The sequence below is a fragment of the Anser brachyrhynchus genome (genome assembly GCF_964034855.1).
Source record: "Anser brachyrhynchus genome assembly, chromosome: 3".
NCBI lineage: Eukaryota > Metazoa > Chordata > Aves > Anseriformes > Anatidae > Anser > Anser brachyrhynchus.
The window spans coordinates 32,768,435-32,786,839 of record NC_137696.1 but is presented as its reverse complement, the minus strand read 5'-3'; the positions used below and the strand labels follow the sequence as shown (position 1 = coordinate 32,786,839).

General features: G+C 41.3%; 1 long non-coding RNA gene across 2 annotated transcripts; it reads right to left on the bottom strand.

Moving 5' to 3' along the window:
• Positions 1 to 972: 972 nt before the first annotated feature.
• LOC308192025 lies at positions 973 to 5,520 on the bottom strand. 2 transcript variants are annotated; one of them, XR_013948493.1, is made up of 2 exons: positions 3,419 to 5,520; positions 973 to 3,019 (listed from the first exon to the last, which is right to left on the bottom strand). It is a non-coding gene; the product is annotated as an uncharacterized lncRNA (long non-coding RNA). The 2 variants fall into 2 exon arrangements; XR_013948494.1 differs by having other exon boundaries at positions 973 to 3,016.
• Between the last annotated feature and the right edge of the window lie 12,885 nt (positions 5,521 to 18,405).

The following is an 18,405-nucleotide window of genomic DNA, read 5'->3' as shown; positions in this document are numbered from 1 at the left end:
GTATTTTATTTTGTTCTGGACCAAGTCTAACCTCCTTTACCTGTGAAGTGTAAACTCCTCCATTAAGGCTGGCATTGCTCATGATCTCTGAAGAATGTTGCTATTGATTGAACCATTTTGTTTTCTCAAACAAAAAAGCCATAAACCTGCATTTTACCTTTCACTATTATCAAGATTCTCTATCGTAGTACAGTAATAGTGCAGGTTTTGTAATCTGATAGGGCATAATGTAGCCTATGGTAAACATCTCGGCAGAGCCTGTTCGCTCAGAACTACCACTCATGCCTTGCTGGCACTGTCTTGAGAGCCATTTAGGTGTCTGTTCTATGCATATGGGATGATATTTTACAGTTTTCTGTCTTTACTAGGGAAAAGACACACATCCTGACGTGTTCCAGCCAAAGGATAAATCCCCTTAAATACATCTTACGCTTTATGCAGTGTTTTATATATACATAGCTCTCTCTTTTCTGTTAAATCTCATACTGCTGCTGTTGATCTTTCCTGAAATTTCTCCAGTTTGTCTCTACTGTTCAAATAATACTGTCCTGAATTTAACATAACATGGCAGTGGAGTAGGATCACAATGAGAGCTGTCGTACCTCTACTCTATGACAAAAACGAATATATAGACCAGTTATCACACCTTGGACTGGCTTAGCAATGTAGCACAGGGGCATACACACCCTGGCTTTCACTAGGTTTCCCTATTTTAACTTCCATTAAGTATTTTTTCATAGATACCCTTACGTTGTATGTTTTTCCTCAAACAAATCTCAAGTTGTTCATTTCTAACCACATTTTAATCTGGATTCCTTCACTTCATTCTCAGTTCAGCAATATTTCCAAGCCCAGATTCATTTGGAATTGTCAGTGATATATATCATATTTCCTCTTTCTGATTGGAAATGAAGATGTCAAATACTGCTCTCAATATTCTTTTGATTTGATATCCTATCATTAAATATGGTGTTCTGTTTTTTCAGAGACATTGAGGCACCTTTCCAACTTCGTGCATGCTCTCAGGAATTTAAAATTAATTTCCAGGTAAGATTGCAATATGAAATAATTTAATATAATCCACATATGGTTAGTGCCTCTCTTTCATCATCTAGTTTTGTGATCACATAGGAAAATGAATGATTAATTTTCCATGTCAAGATTCTTTCTTGACAGCCCTGTTGCCATCAGTTTGCACATGCAAAATAGGTCCAATGTTTCCCTGAAGTGATGAGTTTATTATCGCATGTGGTACAAAATAAGAACCTGTTTATAGCCTCAGGTGTAAGGAGCAGTCAAGAAGGATGATGGCAGTGAAGGAATGTTCTTGTGTGGGATAATTCGTTTACTGCACACCTAGTCACTATTTTTTTCCCCCTTGGAGCAACTTTGATTCAGGCAATGAGTAGCCTCTTGGCTAAATGAATCGATTTGCCAGGGACCACTCCTGGTAACTTTCCTAGAGGACCACAGCATTTCCCCCTCACATGACTGATGTCATATTAGGGAGAAGACCCTTGGAGCTTCTAGAACAAGTTCTGAGCTGTATACACATTCACAGCAGGTTACATACAGCCAGCAAGACAAGCTACAGGTGGAACAATCCTGCTGTGGTCAAATATAAGAGGAAATCACAATAACCATCATTTTCCATCTGAAAGTAAAGAATTATCTAACCAAAAGATCAACTCCCCAGGGAAAGTAAGGAAACAAATCCCAAATGAGATCAATATATTTTATTATTATTACTATTATTATTTTGTGGTAAGTATCTCAGCCATTCCTACCAACATCAGTGGTTTCTCTCTTGAATGTACTTATCTCAAAATTAAGTGTTTATTTAGTATCCAGTTTAGAGCAGGCTGGGAGAAACCCTACAGTCATCATCCTGCACGCAAGAAGTGGGCAACATTCTTGAGAAAGGGAAGCTCAAAAAAAAAAACAAAACACCTTAACACTCTAAAATTATACAGAATGTTCTGGGTTGGTAAGATATGAATGGAGTGTTCCCTGGTTAGTCACACAACATAAAGACAGCAAGGACTGGGCAGAGCAAGACTCACCGGTTTCTCTCCTGCCTACACGAACTAACTTCAGAAGTACAGCCAGCACCATCTGAAAAGCATGAAGTGGTCAACGTGGCATTTTGGACATCTCCAAAAATAAGGTGTGAAGTCTGAGGAGTTCAGTACTCATCAGGAGAAGAGTACCCCTCCCCTCACTTCAAAGTCTGACTCCATCTGGTGTAACCAGAAATCACAGGCTAGAAAAAAGGGAGAAGTGTTGATGGCAGAATCTGGATGGAGCTCCGGGGTTATGAAATCTAGGCATGCAGAGCAAAATAAACCAAATCATTTTGGGGGGTTCAAATGGTATTGCAGAGGAGACTTCAACTCTGATCAACATATTACAACAAAATTCACTTGCACCAAGAACTAGTCTGCTCTCTATTAACACCAGTTCTTTCTTCACTCTCTTGCTACCAGTCTACCCAAACACAATTTCACTTCTTCAGCTTCTATTAAAAATTGCAATTCCCTTGCCATGGTTACAGGCCAGACTGGTCAGTGTCCCCCTTTCAGTGTCTCTTCTGTTCACAGTTTGTGTAGCTGGCCTAACTTCCACACTGTGCTGTGAGGGGACCCACGCCACCTAACACTGGACTTTGGACCCCATTCTCCACTTCTCCAAGCATGTCAACAGGGGTGGTATGGATGAGTGTCTAAATCCATTTTAGGATTGAATCTTGCAGCTGTGGAGGTGCTCCCCAGTCTCTTTTCTTGCAGGACAGCCCCAGGTGATTCACGCTAGCCTTTTCAAGGCGGGGGTCCCAGGTGCTTGCTGCTGTCCATAGCTTCTGGTCGCAGGTCTGGGAACAGTGAGCTGTGACTCATTCTATTCTTAGCTTCCTCATTCTGACTGGAGCACGTTGATCGCTCGGCGGCTTTCGCATTGTCTCCTGCAGGACACCTGTCCGTGTCACTGTGCTCCTTTTCCTGTTTTGTTCCCCTTACAACTGCTTCCAAGGCACGTGAAACAAAACAGCGTGAGGAGCATTCATAAAAAAAAGGCATAATGCAAATATTTGTCACTTCGCCCACCTGCTCCCACGAAGCAAACCCTCCCCTAATCCTCCCGTTCCCCACACGTCACGGTTAAATCCATTCCTCCACACTCCCCGTTTTCCCAGCTGGCTCCAGCCCCTGCATCCAGCGTGTCCCCCCCGCCTCCAGCCGCCTCTCCCGGTACGGCCGCTCCCTCAGCCTCCTCCGAGGCGGCCCCGGCTCGGGAAGTCGGCCACGGGGGTGCCCTAGGACACCCGCACCGTGGCTTCGCCCTCACGCGGCGGGCGGAGAGCGGGGCCCCGGTACCGACAGCGGGCTCGGCCCCGCCAGGCGGGCGGGCTTCGGGCAGGCACCTGCGGGGCCGCCGCCACCTCAGCCTGGGCCCGCGGCGCCACCTGCTGGCGGCGTTACACGGCAGGCGCTGGGAGGCCGCACTGTGGAAAAAGGCCCTAATAAGCTAATGGTGCAGCTGGCTGGGAGCTGATCACTAATCCTAAAGGAGAAAAACTTCCCCTTGTCCTTGTCTGTTAGTGAAGGCCACCGCTTATGGCACAGCAATACGCGGTGACAGTGGGGCACAGCACTGTGTCCCTGCGTCACAGTGGAGCGGGAGCTGCAGGGGGGCCTCCCGCAGCACCCCACTCTCACACTGCGTGCCCCTGCCTCTCGGGAGCAGCACTAGGAAGCAAACACAAGACGAAAGGGCCCTGGCTCCCATTTCACCTCCTCCTTTTCTGTGGTTGTTGGCCACCTGAACTTCAGTGGAGTGATTCCTCGTGTAAACCAGATTATTTTAAATGCAGCTTCTCTGTCACAGAATCATAGAGTCATAGAATCATAGAATATCCTGAGCTGGAAGGGACCCATAAGGATCATCAAGTCCAACTCCTGGCACCGCACAGGTCTACCCAAAAGTTCAGACCATGTGACTAAGTGCACAGTCCAATCGCTTCTTAAATTCACACAGGCTTGGTGCAGTGACTACTTCCCTGGGGAGCCTGTTCCAGTGTGCAACCACCCTCTCGGTGAAGAACCTCTTCCTGATGCCCAGCCTAAACTTCCCCTGCCTCAGCTTAACACCGTTCCCGTGGGTCCTATCACTGGTGTTTACGAAGAATAGGTCACCTGCCTCTCCACTCCCCCTCGCGAGGAAGTTGTAGACTGCGATGAGGTCCCCCCTCAGCCTCCTCTTCTCCAGGCTGAACAGGCCCAGTGACCTCAGCCGCTCGTCATATATCTTCCCCTCTAGGCCCTTCACCATCTTCGTCGCCCTCCTCTGGACACTCTCCAACAGTTTAATGTCCTTTTTGTACTGTGGTGCCCAGAACTGTCCCGCAAGTGAGTCCTAAACCCATCAAAATAGATGGGACAGGGAGTGCTGGGGAATAATCCACAGACATAGGGGCAGCCTTGGCACATGGAAGAATGAGAAATTTGTGGCAGCACAAGGCAGATCACTGCCACACAGTCAGCACCTCCAGGCTAGCTAGGTAGTGACACGCAGAGCTGTTTTATCAGGCAGGTTTTTTCTTAGGAACACAGGAATAGGCCCACTTTATCAGACATATCATCCACCCAGCCCAGTATCCTGTATTAGACACTGACTGGCAAGGGATTTAATCTAGTCCAATAATGTAACCACGTCTATGCAGAAGAGTTATATCACTGTCTAATCCCTACCTCCGATTGATAGCTATGGTTCTAGCTTCTCTAGATTACTTTTAAGAGGCTAAGAAACCTAAAGGTTGGCCATTTGTCCACACTCTTCTTAGCCTGTTTCACTAGCTTCCCAGTCATGATCACAAATACTTTCTCTCTTGCTCATTGAAGTGCCAGATTCTCATCCTACCATCCAGTTTCCATCCAGTGAGTGATGGTTCACATTGCACACTGTGGTCTTAAAAGCAGAAACAGATGCTGTTCATATATATTTAGTTGAGCTGACCTGTTATGTAAACCCAGGCAGTGACTGATAATGCTTGCAAATTCCTTTGTCCATGGATTCATGGCGTGCCCTACATTCTGCCACTATGCTGGAGCACACATCTCAGCTGTTCAGGTCAAAGCGGCTTCTGCCTGAACCTGGTAAATGTGACAACATTAAAATATTTCAGATATCTGTAGAAGACACATGTTCCTTCTTTCCAAATGAACTAATGCAGCTATGGTTTGATTTTTTAAAAAATAATCCATTACCTGCTTAACTGATTAGGTGTTGACATTGATTTCACTTGAGCTTGTTGAGGGGGTCTTGTCAGACCTTGTTAAGCTAGAAATGCTTCTGCCACCACTTGTACATGACAGCAGCCTCATTTTCTAACTTAATGACATTGGCTTTATTAGGAGTGCATTTGCCATCATTCATCTGCCCAATCAGAGCTCTATAGCACTTGGCAGAAACTGAGCAGGAACATTTCTCTTCTGTAGTGATATGTAGGTCAGTCTTATAACACAGTATTTAGCCTCCACTGGGACAGGTACGATGGCATGAAGCCAGCCACTGGAGTTTGCTCTTACAAGCCATTTGAACAGAGCTATGTGCCCTGCAGCCCAGCTATCCAGAAGTCTTGGGACCTTAGCTCAGGAGTTACAATGGTGACAAGTGTCCAGCACCATCCTTCTTTCATTAAAGACAAACACCTCCAAATGCATACCCGTGGTGTTGGGCAGTAGGAATTTTAAGCAATTGCTTTCTTCAGGATCAGTCTCATTTCCTATAAAAATCAGTTGTAACATGTCATTTTCTTTGTAACTCCTTTCTCAAAGCTTAAATTGCAGCTGTCAGCATCTTTTGAGATTTCACCTCAGGGGTGAGTTCCCTGTCCCTTTTACAGAAAAAACAACGTTTAAACAAAAAAATTAGTCCAAGCTTCATGTAGATTTTTATGAGATCAGGATTAGGTCCAGCATGGAGGATCTGTTGTTCTTTCTTGCTTTGCACACTGGCACCCCCTACCCTCCTCACACCACATACTTTTAGCCCACAGGGAAGAGTGGTCATGTAGCTATACTACATTCCTTACATATATGCCAGTGTAGTCAGTGTTAGCAAATGGTGCCAAATTCCATGATACACAATAACAGGAAGAACAGATTTCCTCTTCATGCTCAAAATTTGACTTAGTATCCTAGACAACAAAGGCTGATGAAATATCCAGAGACAACAAGGGCTAATGAAATACATGTAAGAGCTCTTGGACATTCTTGGTAGATATGTAGAAAAGAGATTAATCATTGAAACTATAGCAGGTCACACACACACACACAACCAAACCAAACCAAACCAAACCAAACCAAACCAAACCAAAACAAAACAAAACAAAACAAAACAAAACAACAAAAACGAACAACAAGAATACAGTCTATTGGTCAAGACACAGTTCAGCAGGGTGGGTATGTAAGACCTTGGATCTGGCAGCAGAATAAAGGCAGGTAAGAGAAAGTGTCCCAATGTGAAATCTCAGAAATTTTGTAGTCTCAGCTGATGAATGTGCAGGATGCTGGACTGCAAATTCTTGAACATCTCTTGCCACAAGACCAGAAGACCATGTGAAGTTGATGTCTCCAAGAGGTGTTTTCTCCTGCACACCTTTGCAGCCTGAAGAGGGGTACAGCCTGAGATAAATATTTATTGTCTCCCTTTCAGTAATTCATGTTGTTCCTTCATTGTGTGGACAACAGTTTTGTATCTTCATTAAAGCTGGGAGGATGAGTCTCTGTAGAGCTGATGCCTATGTTACATCATGCATTAGTTATTGAAGCATTTCACTAGGAAATGGGGTGAGCTTTGTAATTCAATGCCAACCTAAATCCAGGATGGAGATATCAGGTGACAACATTACTGACAGTGACATGGAGCTGAGAGGGGATTCAGGAAACCTAAGACATTTAACCCTGGGACAGCTAAATCCTACTGCAGTATAAATGTTTCTGCTATTCTGACTACTTCAAAAATGCAAGTCTAGATTCTTTGAACTAGATCCTGACAATCTAGGTCATGGATGTATTTAAGTCCCAGAAAAAGTCCAGGTTGCCAACTTTTCAGCACCACTAGACCCTCAGAGCACCTCTGTGCTGTGCATCAAAGCACCCTGTCAGTCTCTGAGTATGCCAGCAGAGTAGAAAAAGGGCAAGAAGGACAGGAACACACAGGAGCAAAGGGCAAGCAAAGGCTGAGTACTTCCTAGGTGAGTGTTCTGCCTTTACTGCAGGACCACTCTTGCTCTTGCTGTCCTTCCTTGCCTTGTGACTTTTGCAGCCCCAGTTATGCAGCAAGCCAGCTTCAACAGGAGGGGGGAATATGTCATTGGTATGGATGCTTGGTAAACTGGAGGTAGATTCTGGGATGTAGACTCACACCTCCTCAACTTGGTAATATCCTTGGGATGTTTTGCACATACCTTAAAGTTAAGATCTAGCCTTTTATCTATTTTATTATTATTATTATTATTATTATTATTGGTGCTGACATCCATCTTTACCTATAACCTCAGCGAAACATTCTGCTTCCCAAGTAAATGAATGCATCTGATGTCGTGAAGCAGGAAGATATTTTCCCCCATGCATTTAGCATGTTTCAAAGTTTGGCTCTTGGAAATGACCACCCACACTATGACCACACTAGCTTTCTGAATTGTCATTCAGAGACTCCTATTAACTGTACATTTGGTCTATTTGAATCATTTAGATGCACTGGGTCATCCTGGTGGAGAAGAAGTGGCCTGTAGTTAAGTGCTGTTCTGCCTAAATTAGGCAACTAGGATCTGGTCATTTGTAAAAATTTATTTTATTAGTTTACCTCCATTAGGATCAACTACTGCCTTGCCTTTTTCCTGGAGGATAATGCATAACCAGTCTGAGTAAAGATGTTTCAAATTGCTTATGGATTCTAGCTCCCTATAGTAATTCTCAATCATGGCCCAAATTTGCCATGAATTCAAGTTTGTAGTACTGCTGTCTTCAGTGACATTACACTGTGATATTTTCATAGGAAGTCTATGAAAATGCTTTCCTTAGGTCAAGGGCTAAAGGTCTGGAAACTTGCCCTCTCAGAAATATCTTCATAAATCCTACATGATGAAAAGTCTTTCAGAAATATGAGCCTCTTACAAAGAAGATGAAAGTTTGCCAGACAATGTTTTTCTCATTTTCGGGTGACTATGACCAATGAACAGTAAAGAGGCAGGATAGCCTTGTGATTAACACTCAGCAGACCTTGTTCACTTCTCAGCTCTGTCTTTTATTTCCATACCTCTCAGTCAGTCCAAAGGAAGTAAGTGGATGTGTCTGCGATGTGCTGATCTGCACAACAGTCCTTTTGTCTGAGAATTCTTGATGGTTGCTGGACGTCCAGAAATCTGGTGGATTCCTAGTGGAATACATATAGAACAGCAGGCTATCTTTAAAAGTAGCATAGTCGCATCCAAAATGACAGATTTCTTGTCTGACTATACATTGTACGGTATGCAAAATTTATAAATCGAGAACATTTATGAAATATATAAAATAGGGACAATAATCCTTCTTTTGTCTCATCTACTCAGGTTATGTGCTTTGTCTCCCAGAAGACAACTATATGCTACACCTGCTGTGCAGAACCCTGATCCCATTTGGGACCTCTAGATGGTACTGTAATGTAATAATAAAATAAAACAACAGATGGATACTTATAAAAAACTGGCCTGTTTGCAGGAAAATGCCATACACACACACACACACACACACACATACACACTAAAATAAAATAATTTTAAAAAAGAATTACTTGGTTAACAAAGTTCCAGCTTCTGTAGCTGACCTGTATGAAATATATACAATGAACAACCACAGCCAGAAGGCGTTTAGTTCAGCAGACTTATGTGGTGAAAAGTCTAAACTACTGCTAACCTTTTCATGTCTTCCAAATCCATGATCTGTACCCATCATTAAATATCTTCCAGGTAAAAAACAGCCAAGCATAGAAAATGGTCTCCTGTTATAGAAGCCAATGCATGTCCAATGGGAGACACAAAAGTCAATTTTCCCCCTACATTGCTATGGGTTTTCTCCGGCAGTCCCTTTGAACAAAGGTAACTGTCAGCAGGAGGCTATCACACCCTCCTCCAGAGTTTCTGAAGAAGGAATGTCAGAGATTCAAAATCCCTGAAAAGGGAACACCCCTGCCAAGAGAAGGCTTTGAAGTGACACTAAACATATATTTATAATTACAGATGAGGCGGTATAGTATGCACAAGGAATAAAGACATGCAGTATGTCCTATGGGCATGGCAGGAGAGGTGACATGCATCATGAAGCCTTGTTAAACTGCTCACTGGGGCTGGGGAAACCTGAGGCTGGTGCTTCCTATCACTTTTCATGTCACAATGCAATCCTTTTGCTTTCAGGAGTGTGCACACTTCACATGCACTATTGATATCCCTTAAATACATGACATAACTCTTCAGCCAGCCTCAAAAAGGTAACACAATCTTGTTCACATACCCAACACTGCCGCCAGAAAGGATGCAGGGCAGATTTTTAGGTAGCTCAGCTCAGTGTGCTCCCTGAGAGAGGCCTGAACTCGGAAAAAACAAGCCTCTGGAGGTTCACTTGGAAAGAGTCAAGAGTTGTGCTGCCATTTGCCTGGGAGGCTTGGAGAGAAAAGCAAAGCCAAAAACAGCCAGAATGTGTACGTTTCTATTTAGAGATCTAGCTGTCTCCATCTCTTTGTGTGTGTGCACATATGCATGCAAGAGTGATTATGATCTCAGAATGAAAGCAGTTTATTAAAGCAGTTGGTTGCTTTCCTCGTAGAAAACCACATGTGTATGCATATATCTATGCATATAAATCTATATATTTGTGCAAAGAGATTTGCTATATATCAAAGTCTGCAGCACATTCTCCCTTATTCAGGAAGAGAGGTGGATGCTATTTTTAATTGCATAGGAGGCCTGAGCAGGTGTCACTAGAGAAGCCAGAGGCCCCCAACCTCTGTTGGAGAACAACAGTTTAACTCTGCTACAACTGTGGCTCTAGGTTCTTGGCTCCAAACCCACTGGGTGTGTGGCTTCCTAATTACTTGCTCAAAGATAATTTAAAAACACATATGAACAGCTTTCCAGATGACAACTTTCTTACATCCCACCAGGTAGATGAAAAAAATTTAAAAAATAAAAATAAAAATCACAGCTTCTTGGCAAACTGAGCCCTGGAAATACTGTGGTGAGCCAACATTCCTGTAGATAGCATTAAAATCACAGTATTTGCCTCACTGTGGCATGTGCCTGTGGCACTTGCAGTGGTTTTCCTTTCCTAGGAATGGAGAAGGCTTCAAATATTAAGATTTAGCTTCAGCAAGTGACATACATCAATATTCAAACTATGCTTTCCCAAAGTGCTTTATCCTGAGGGAGAGCAGATACACGATACCTGAAAAATGATGCATTTCCTGTGTGAATCTGATTATAGAATCACTTCATTGACAAAGTGTCCATATGAACTAGACATCAACCACTACAAACAATAGATGACTCTCTGACAATAGAATCTCTGACATCCTGCTACTTCTCGTTTATATTTCATACATTCCTCTCCACCCATAGAGTTTAATTGACATTGCTCTTTGTATTTTGCCTGCCAGTTTTGATCAAGCCCATATAAAAAAGGATGCATGTTTAAACTACCACAGCATGAGTAATTTGAATCAAATACAGGTTTGCATTAAAGCTTTGATGTATTATTTGATGCTAAACTTATTCTAAATCTTCAGGACTGCCATTATGAGGTGGGATGCCACATCCTGGTTAGAATAGTGATTGAATCTGAATGCAAACCATCCTTTGTATAGCAATGCTTTCCTCTCCTCCCCTGTGCATGTGGAATGTGTTTGTTTTACTTTAGGGCTCGCTCACGCAACAATATTTTCTAGTCAATTCATTGCAGTCATATATGTCCCACTCCCAACAAAATTAAGGCCAAACCATGAACCTTTTCCTCACTTTCCTCTCCTTACACAATAGCCTCCCTGAGTATGTTTACACCATCTCACAAGTGGTTTTCTGGCAGGGCTTCTGATCAGATAAATAGCCCATCTACATGGTTTATTTTCAGGAGAAGATAGGGTTTATGAGCAACTAGCTGATATTCTCAAGTGAAACTAATATCCTTACTCCTGAAAGTAACGTCCCATTCTCCTCTAAGAAATAAGTAAGCATAGCTTAATTTACAGCATGGGTTTGCTCTACATACTCAAGGGACATTGGTCTAGTTACCTCCAAGGCCTTTTGGAAATATTATGTGATAGAAAATGAACAGACAAAGAAAGTCAGCATTCCCCAAAGACAGCCCGCTGTCTAGGGGACAGATAGGATTTGAAGGCACCTGAGCACATGCTCCATATAGCACTTGTATGGACATGAAGTTAGGTCTTAGAAACACTATTTAATTCAGAATATTTATGGGACTACATAGCTGATATATAGAGCATATATAGCGCCTGTATCTAAGCAGCTGATTGAGAAGCCCAATGGCATGGGCAAGGATGTCATCTCTGTTTTTTTATACTGGCCTTTTTCACAACACAACAAAATAAACTATAGTGTAGAAGGGAGTCAATGCAGCTCTACACCCTTCCTATGTTTCTATCAGGACCTTCTGGTGAAGTCTGGATAGCTCCCTCTGTACTCTTCTCCAGAGGATATCTGTACACTCCATTTACAAAAAGTTTTTCAGCAGGGGTGTTTTACTGCATCTTGAACAGATGCAACAGTCAAAATGTTTACAGAATAGATGCAATGAATAGATTCTTCCACGTGAGGGAATAAGGGTTACAAGTTTGCCTAAGGGAAGTCATCAAAGTACCACTTCAGGTCTTTGGCAGAGGCAAAATATGACTGTCTGATGTAGTTATTTCAGGAGTCTTGACTGGAGTATCTGAGAATATTGCAGACCACAGCTTAGAGTTGACATCAAGTAGTGAGAAGGTGTAGAACAGGCAGGACCTAGATGTCCAGCTTTGGAGCAAGGGTATGCACAAGTGTTCCTGGAAAGTTTTCCCAGTCGGTGTCTGTGGTGAAAATATCCATATCAAAATTTCACACTTATAAACACTTTACCTACACATGACCAATCTGACATCCTTTTTTTTATTTTTTCTTTTTTTTTTTTATGTTTCTCTTATTTTAAAATCTAATGTGCTGTATGAGCCTTAATGAGGGAAAACAACATTTCTGTGAACAAAAGATGTAAAATTACTTTTTAACACACTTATTTAAATCCTGTTAAGATTGCCATGATTGCATTTCAAGTGCTAACTGTTAGCAGCACAGTAGCTTCTAAACATCCTTATCATAGATCTGGACCATCCTGTTTAGATGAGCTACAAATGCAGCCAAAGGGTTTACAAGAAACAGTCAGAGGCTTCAAACTGCAGACAAGAGAGTGCTGGGAAACAACTGCAGTGAGTGCAGGCTGCTACAAATAAGCATTTGTTTAGCCTCATTGACTAGGGGAGCTAGAACCATTTCTAATGAGTCTAGCATTTGCAGCAACTGTTTAGTGAAACAAGAGCTGGTTTAAAAGCCATTTTTTTCTACAGCTTCATATATATATAATTTCTCATTATACAGTCACATTTTATTTTTTAATAAAACTATAATTGTAAACTTACTAAAAACATTGTTATTTCTCATATACTGGCATTTCATTAACCAATTCTGAAAAATATCTAATTCCAGTTTGAAATAACCGCAAATAACTTCTATAAAAATAAGTTACAAGTTTTGATCAACCATAAATATAAAAATAAATGTTTTCAAAATGTTTGAATTAAAAATAATATACATGAAGATTTGAAGTGTCATTCACTTCAATCCTACAATGTCTGATGTAGCTAATCTGAGATCAGAAACAAGCACATAGTTCTCTCAGTTGGGATGATGCAAAAATAATGTGAGATTATCAAGTTCCTTTGTACTTTATATCATGTGGTTTGATCTTTCACTGTTCCAGTTTTCTTTTTCAAACAGATATATCTACAACGCTGTGCCTTCAGGTGGTGAATACTGAAAGGTCACTATATTATCAGCTTAGCTGGCTGCTTCTACCTTCTCTCACTTTGTAGGTGTTCCACCCACCTCCCTGCATCAGCATTAGTGGTTTTACATCATCTAGTGCATCTGATGGCTCACTGATCCAACTGAAAATCGCCCTAAAACAAACAAACAAACAGACAAACAACAACAACAAAACAATTATTCTTCTGTTTAATATATCTTCATGATCAGTAAAACTAATAAGATTAAAAAAAAAAAAAAGGAAAGAAAGAACAGCAAAGAAGAAGCCTACAATTAAATGATCCCAAGATGATCACAGAACTCACTTCTTGTAGTATATCTCCCTGAAAGTGAGTGAGTAAAGTTCCAACTATTTATAGCTGCTGAGAATCTGGCCCATTATATATAAGTGAAATGCCTTCCCTGCATAATTCCTATAATCACATTTCCTCATGAGGTTCCTGCTTCATTTTGGCTAGTATCTAAATAATCTCTCTCTCTCTCTCTCTCTCTCTTTTTTCTTTTTTTTTTTTTTTTCCTGAAATCCCTACTCTTCTGAGTTGAATGTCTGTGCATCTCGTTACTGGCTGTATTTCTCTAATATGAAAATGCTACATTCCCATAAGTAAAACTAGAGGAGTGATTTATGCATTTTTCTGCATGAAAAGGCCCCTTGTGTGCTCCACATGTAAAGGCAGAACAAAGCAGATCCCTACGAACATTTGTTTTCCTTTTAGCAGTTATTGCCATAAAAAGAGGTCAGAATGAAATGAAACAACCTAATGTTTTGTCCCTTGTCCAGCTCTGATGCCTGATCTGGTTTCAGCTGAAATAATTATGGGTCTCCCTCTGAATACATGAGAATGGACTCTGGCCCCTTAAGGATTACAGCTAGCTTGGTGGTTTGCGCAACTTTGGACCAACTGGTCACAGTCCACCAAGCCAGCCATGTGTACATTTTACTTCTTAATATTTTCTGCAGCCCCAGGTGCAGAGCACTCACGATGGTCTCATGGACCACCCAGGGTTTCTGCACTGCAGCAGTGGAGCCACCGAAATGAGTAACTTGACAATCACACCCCATAATAAATAGATCTCCTTGGCCAGGAGTTCCAGCACAGCTGAGTTAGTCAGATGTGCTCATCTTCAGGCATTTCAGGAGCAGTCTGAGGGGAGCCATGGCTGGCTTCATTGTCTGGTTTTGTTCCTAGCTGTAAAGCAAAGCCAAAAGGAAAATAGTTTTCCTAAATAGTATTATACGATTTTGGAAAAGTAAAATGGCAATTCAGAATCCGTTAGGTAAGTGCTGGCACTGTGCATTTGAATGTCTGGTCTGTTAGGAACATAGTCACTGGGAAAGAGCAATAGGCTGAATAAACCTTCTGCTTGAAATTCTCAGTTTGGTCCCAGAGGAAACATCATTGGGAGCATCTCCCTACCACACTGGGGTGCACTCAGACCATTCTAAAGAGTCCATATGTCAATCAGTCTTTCCAGTTTCTGAAGTCATCACTATTCAGATAGAATTGACAGGTGCAGGAGTGGATGTTTGAAAAGGAGACAACTTGTCCGCTGCTGAGTGACTGCTGACTCATTTCACTCAACAGTTCCTAAGACTTGAGATCAGCTGCATTCAGTTCACGACAGCCAAATGCATCTAGTTAAGACCCCGGCAGTGAGCTCCAATGAATGCTTAAGAGTGTAGGGGTTAAGGTAGGTATATATTGTTCTTTGCCATTGTACACTTACTGACCTCTGGACAAGAGAATTCGTGAGCTCAATGTTGCATCTAGATCAGCATTTTTAAAACCTTCCAGTGGACTTATCCTCCATGAGGGCATATAATCTTTTTTAGACTCGCTTTGTGGTTTTGCCATCTACTATATCTTGCAGCAATGAGGTTGTGAGAAATACGTTGTGAGAAAAAACAGGACTTCCTTCACTTGGTTTTATATTTGGCAACTATTTTCATTGTGTGTCTTCATGTCCCTGTAATGTTAGAAGTAATGAATACATACATATTTTTCATCTTCACCACGCTCTCCATCATTTTATAGTTCCTAATGCAAACTAAAGAGTCCTTTCAGCTTCTCCTTAGAAAAAAGACGTTTCCTCCTTCCCATCAGCCTTCTTTCTCTTTCCCTTTTTACCATCTTTTTTCTCTGTGCTTTTTTTTTTTCCGTTAAACTATATTCTTTTGATTTGTTTTGTTTGTTTGTTTGTTTTTTGTATGAAAAAGTGTAAGAAATGCATGCAATATTTGAGACACAGGTGAATCATGAATTCAAACCCAGACACAATGATATTTTCTGGTTTTTTTCTCTCTATGTTCTTTTTCCTAATAGCTCCAGTTCCTAGTTTGGGTTTTACTTGACATAAAAATGTCTCATGTTTCTGCTGAGATTGATGGTGAAAGTTCTGATCTGATTTTCATGAAGGCAGGATTGAACCATTGGTACAGAGGTCATCCAGCAGCCCTGTACTAATCTTCTGTGTTATCAGGCCACCTATCAGGACACTACTGTTCAGCCTTTTGTTCATTTGAGGAGTAGGTCTGCATGGATTCCATGACAGATCAATGACTCTAGGCTTCTCTTGAGAGAAAAGGAATAATTTATCATTGCTAATGGTTTGTTTTCTGTATCGATCTTCTTACCTCCTCCTGACAAGCAGCTTTGCTTATGAAGAAATAGTCTCAGAAATACTCCTGATTAAAAAATAATAATAATAATAATAATTTAAAAAAGCTATTTCCAGACAGATGTATGTTGCACATTATAATTTTTGGTCCTTGGCTGTGTTTTGACTGTTTTCTGACCAACTTAAAAATTGTCAGTAGATGTTGGTGTAATTCTTTTATACAGTCTTATAGGCAAAGCAGTAAGGTCAGAACATTCACCCCATTTTCCACAGTCAGCTTGTATTGCCTACTCCAGCAGTCTCTTGAAATCTGAAATAACTGAACTTGAAAGCCTGAGACTCGCATGATGGCATTAGAATTGCAAGGTTCATTTTCTCTCTCTCATCACCCTAGAAATAAAAGAGAAAACCTTCATTCAAACACGTTCTTATGTCTCAGAAAACACAAAGATTAAAAAGAACAGGCTTCTTCTCTGTAGATTTAGCCTCCAAAACAGGTGTGTGTTTGAGCTTTGTGCCTGGTATCCCTATGAAGGGATACTGGGAATGGCATGCTAGCTCTGGCTAAAGCCAGAGACAGAATTCTCAGCAACTTCATTATGAATATGTTTTTACCCAAGGGCTCTACCAACTGCGCAACTGTTACTGTATTTATGTAGAGTTAAAGGATGTATGATGTCAAGTGCCAAGCTCTTCGGGTAATTTCTGTTTAACATCTGCACAGATGTGTATAGGAAATGTCACAGTTGAAGCACAATCTTTGATTGTTTCATTTTAGTTAGCTATTTTGTAAATGAATGCAGAAGATAAAATTAATTTGATTTTTCTAGGTCCTAACGTTGTTCCCCAGAGAAGTAGATTTCAAGGGGATTGCTTCTATGAGCAAAATTACTCACATGCATATATCTTCACAGGATCAGCACCTGAATTTTTGTGTTTCTTCTTGCAGAGAAATTACTATTCACATTTTATTTTAACAATGTTAGCTCCCAATTCAATTAACATCACCACTATTTTCCCTTGACAATTTCATGGCAAGTCTATAGGGATCCCATTAAAATGTCATTATATTGCTGCTGTGTTGTAAGACTTCAGTGGGAAAACAATTTCAGTATAAGTCTACAGAGATCTTGTTATGAAGCTGTTAAAATGTGAAATGCAAATGGCATCAATTATTTCCTTGTGAGCATGTGGAGTCCCAATCCCGATATCATCATGATATGAATTTAAAAGAAGAGCCTGCATGTATGGAGATGCAAGGATAATGTGAGAATTAAAGGAGAAAGGGAAAGAGAGAAAGGGACAAAACACTTTTAATTACAGTGATGTGGGACAACAAATAGAATTCATAGGTCATATATTATGGTCACCATATGGCTTTGTCCATGTTAACCCCAGTCCTGAGAGCCTTCCTGGTACACAGTCCTCTGAACCAATATGCAGAGGATTTACACAACTAGGTGATAGTAATAGGGGTGGTTTTAGATTCCTACAGGGAAAGGATCCATTCTTGCAACATATATTTTAAAGAGAATTTTAAAGAGTTTTCCACAGCTGAAGTTTGCAGCGCACCATGCAACATGTAAGTACCCCTTAAACCTAAAAATCTAATCACATCTGTACATTTAATCTCTGTAATTCTTTAGAGATAATTGAAAGAGAAGGATCACCATGCCCAGGGGTTGGATCCCCACTGTGTGCTAGGGGCAGCTCCAAAGCTGCCTTGGTACCAAACTGATCAGTCATGCAGACAGCAAACCCGTGAAAGGGAGTTCAGATGCAGCTAGAATGTGCCCTGTGGAGCATATCTGACATCGGACCTATCAGCACATGTACAGAGGGACATTTCACTCCTTGGACGTTGCCTGAATGCAAGTTGTCTGGATGATCACTTGGTTGGCAAGAGGTAGCAAAGCCCACATTGTTCATGTCTGCCCTAAAACCCATTATTTCCCAGTGCGGGAGAGAAAGCCACAGGGTCTCTGTGAATGAGCCTGGGAGGTGGTTGATCATTCACTGATGGGTTATTACTATCTGGGTGAGTGAAGACAGTGAGATTAGTACCAAAGGCAAGAGCTTGGTGAGGTTATTTAAGGAGGGGAGTGGTCACTGTGGGAGCAGATGGAAACAATACAAGTACATGGAAGATGAGACTGAGTACAGTATCTAAAATGTATATTTCCATGCTGTGCCAAGGGTACGATTTTAGTGTACAGAGCTTGTGTCCACATGTCTTTGTGGTGATATGCTCCACTCCTTTTGCAAAAGCTCTGCACAATGTAAAACATAAATAATGTTTAAATGTGGTAAACTCAAAAAGTGCTTCAGCCTTTGAGTCAACCTCTTTGGACTTTGGTCATTGCAAATTCATCTAGCTAGTACTATGCTACAGAAAAGTATTAATTTTGCCGATGTTGCTGATGACTGTTGCCTACTCTGCTGCCATACACAATTTGACGTCTGAAAGCACGTATTTGTATAATAAGACAGGTAAATCTCAAGTCCCCATCACAAATGAAAGCTTGCTTTTCCAGAAAAATGTCAACTTTGTCATCATCACATTTGATGAGTACCAGAATCATCAAGGGCCTCTATAAATACCCATAAATCCATGACTGGGGGAAAAAATAGATTTATTTATTTTTTTTTTTCCTTCTTCTCCTTTC